Here is a 3,844-nt window from a genome sequence, read left to right as displayed (position 1 = left end):
CTCATGATGAAGCAGATGTATGTAACTGGTACAGTTATGAAGAACCGGGTCGCTGCAGCATTACAGAAGCTACCAAATGAAAAAGCAATGAAAAAGAAAGGAAGAGGAACCTCAGCACAAGTTACCACTGAGGATTGAAAGATTTGTGTGGTAAAGTGGTATGACAATAAACCCATATTGATGATGTCTGCTGTTCATGCTAGCAAGCCAGAAGACACCTGCCAGAGATGGGACAAAAAACTAAAACGATATGTGACCATCTCGCGACCAAGTATTGTCCGTGAATACAACTCCAAGATGGGTGGAGTTGACCTTGTCGATAGAATGAGTTACTATCGTATGAGTGGCCGTACGAAGAAATGGACACTGCGGATGCTAATGCACTTTATGGATCTGGCTTTAGCCAACAGCTACTGTACCGCAAAGACCTTACTGTACGTGGCACACCAAAGAAGGACATCATGCAGTTTCTTGAATTTCGCATGGAAGTGGCCATGACCTTCTTGGCTCAGTATGCCAATGACAGCTCTGACTTTTCAGCGCAGGAAGATGACCCAGATGTGTTAGTCCAAGGGAAAAGGCGTCCAGTGAAGGCAGTGCCCCATGTCTCATTCCGCAGGAAGGCTAATGCACATCTGCCAGAGGTGGCAAAACTGAAGAATGCAGCACGCTGCAGAGCAAATGGCTGCTCAGGGAAAACTCGAGTACAGTGTGTTACATGCAAGGTGTTCCTCTGCTTACAGGCAGATGGCAACTGTTACACAGCCTTTCACACATAGGTGTAAACATGGGGAAAAAAATTTGAAGTAGCAGTTTTGAAGTGTTAGGTTTCCTGCTACATCCAATGTTCAGAATTCTATTACTTTTTGGACTTTGTTACAGACATCTGTCTTCCTGTAACTTCAAATGAGCCATATTGCACAAAGGGGAGCAACTGTTGTTTCTAATTTTCTTTTTGTACTCAGGAAAATTGCTGCTGTGTTCAGACAAAAAATAAAGAGTTTTGCACATCATTACTTACTTGTGACTTTATAGTGGTCTATCGAAATTTAAAACGAATGTCCTAATATGTGGCCATCATTTTTCTACATCAGGTAAAAAGATCATTCTTTGTTTTTGCATTCATCAGGCCCCAATCAGCCCAAATAGCAAAAAGAAATTAAAAAAGCATGTCATGAAAGAGTTCGGGTCTTAGGAGGATAATTATTGTAGTTGTGTTTGTTCCTTGATTTTTGTGCATGCATAATGTGTTTTTGTGGATTCAGTTTACGTTTAGTAAATAATTCAATTTTACGTGCACTGTGCAATTTTTACAATAATGGTAACCTCAAGGTACTTTATATTGTAATGTAAAGACCCTACAAAATTAGAAAGAAACCCCAGCAGTCACATGACTCCCTATGAGCAATAACTTGGCAACAGTAGGAGGAAAAATGTTCAAGTTAGGGTTGAGGGGGAGAAGAAGAGAGCAGAGAGAGGCAAGACCAAAACAGCATCTGTGGAAGAATCAGTTTTTAATAATTACTATTAATTAAATACAGTAGTTAGTAGTAGCATAACTAAAGGATGGTCCAAGGTCACCAACCATAACTATAAATCCAAATCAATGAATTGTCTGTCTCTGATATCCAAAATGGGAGCAGGTTCTATAGTAGAAAGACCTGCAAGCTGAAGGCTCTGCCAAAATCCTGCACCTCACATCCAAAATGTTGAATAATCAGTGCCTATTTAATAATCAGTGTCATATTTTAAATTCCATTTTGGATTTAACAGGGTGCCAGAGAAGAGAAGCTAATATGTATGAAAAAAGAGCTCTCTTTCTAGTCTCTGTCAGTGTTCTCGCTGAAGCATAACTGAAGGCTTTTCAAGGAACTACACTGAAAAAAGACCATGTTGGATTTACTTAATTCAATAGTGGACATTGGTTGCGCACAATTGTTTTGCTTTGGCAGAAACTTAAACAACTTAGTTAAATCAACACAACTTATTCATATTCAATAAACCTGTGCATTTTGTGTTGATTAAACATGATTGAAACATGTTTAAATGAAGTAAGTTGAACTCCTGGAATATTTTAATCATTCAGTAGGAAAGTTATGATAAACCACGATAATTAGCAATAGCATACACGTGGTGTGTGTAGTTCTCTTCCTCTCCAGTGATTTTCCTGAAGTTTGAAATCTCATGTGATCTTGTGAATTTCATGAGTCCAGCAACTAACCACTCTTACTAGATTGTATCATGTCATCTCAACAAGAATAAATTAAGTTGTTGAATTTCATACAAATCCTACATGATTTAATTATGTTCACCATAGAAACATGAAATTATTTTGTTCAAATTACAAGTTAGACTTTTTTAATGTAACAACCACCCAATTTCTGTTGCTTGACTTGACTGAGATGGATGCCTTCCTCAAACCACGATCCAAAGCCGCCGAGATGAAATCACATGCAGTGTTGCAAGATTTAACATTGCTATATTATTGACTTACTTCACAACATGATATGAACAATTTAACCCTTTAAAGCCGGTCAGAGCGGACACGCTCTGTTTTGCGTAACTATTTTTAAATCCCGGTAGCTCTGCAACCACGTAAGCCATCAGCTTGTCCTAGGTCACAGTTTCCTTCCACATATAGCTTTGCAAAAACTGCATGAAAAGCACTTGCAGCAACAAAAACATAATATTCCAGAAACACGCTTTGCCGATCCGATCAGCTGTTTGTAACACTTCCTACGTCCATCAGCGTGAACTTTCGCATGTCCGCCATGACCTGCCCGAAACCGGAAGTGACGTCATTTTGCGGAAATGTAGTTTTTTACGATCGGGGCCTTATGAGCCTATACTTGTGTTTTTAAAAGTTATGTTTGACTTTATGACTTTCTGTGTCGTTTCTGGGATGCTTAGGACTCATATTGCACTGCTGAAAATAGTTTATTTTGATGCATATGCTGTTATTTTGCAAATTTGCAGTATAATATTTATTTTCGTTTTTCCTGCAGTGTATGAAAATTGGTGTATTTCAAAAATAAAACTATGAAGACACTTAAAATAAATTTCCTGTGGTGGGAAACTAGTTTGTGCAACTTTTTTGTATTTACAGTTTTGAGGGATAAGCCTCTTAAATTTCTCTAACTAGAAATATATGTTAAAAAAGCAAAAACGATTTTCAATTTTTTTGTAGTTTATTGCACCTTTTTGCAATTTATGTAATTACTATGCACCTAATGCAGACATATTATTAAAGTTTGGGCTATAATGGTTGTATTGATGTATAGCAACTTGAAATGCTCCCAAAAATGGCTCCACGGCATGTAAAAATATACTATAAGCTCTGGCGGACTTGGTTCTATGGTAGGTCTTAAAGGGTTAATATACCCTCTGCATATCATGTAGTTTCTACACTATATAGTTACACTTCACTTTAAAGCATGAGACAATTGTGTTGAATACACGCACGATGCTCACATAAATCCAAGAGATGGCCAATCCCTTTTTTTCAGTGTAATAATAATAATATAATAAATAATGACTTCAACAGTTCAGCCTTAAAATAGTAAATGTATGAGCTAGCTCTTCAACACCACTCTGAGACAGGATGTTTCTAATTATAAAGTTCTACATATTTTTTTTAATGTGCATTCTAAAGGACATATACTAAAACTGGGTGCAAGTGAAAATTCAAGCATTGTGAGTGGGTGTGGCAAAAGTCTAACCACTGCACATTGTGGTGGATGTGAAATAAATGAATATATTATAAATGAGAGGAATATATTATGGAGCTGGGTCAGACTTCAGGAACGGGGGAAATCAGCACCTCTCGTGCTTATTTAATGGTATA

Source organism: Simochromis diagramma, unplaced genomic scaffold, assembly GCF_900408965.1.
Source record: "Simochromis diagramma unplaced genomic scaffold, fSimDia1.1 OVJJ01000433.1, whole genome shotgun sequence".
Lineage (NCBI taxonomy): Eukaryota > Metazoa > Chordata > Actinopteri > Cichliformes > Cichlidae > Simochromis > Simochromis diagramma.
Note: the sequence above shows the minus strand (reverse complement) of the source record.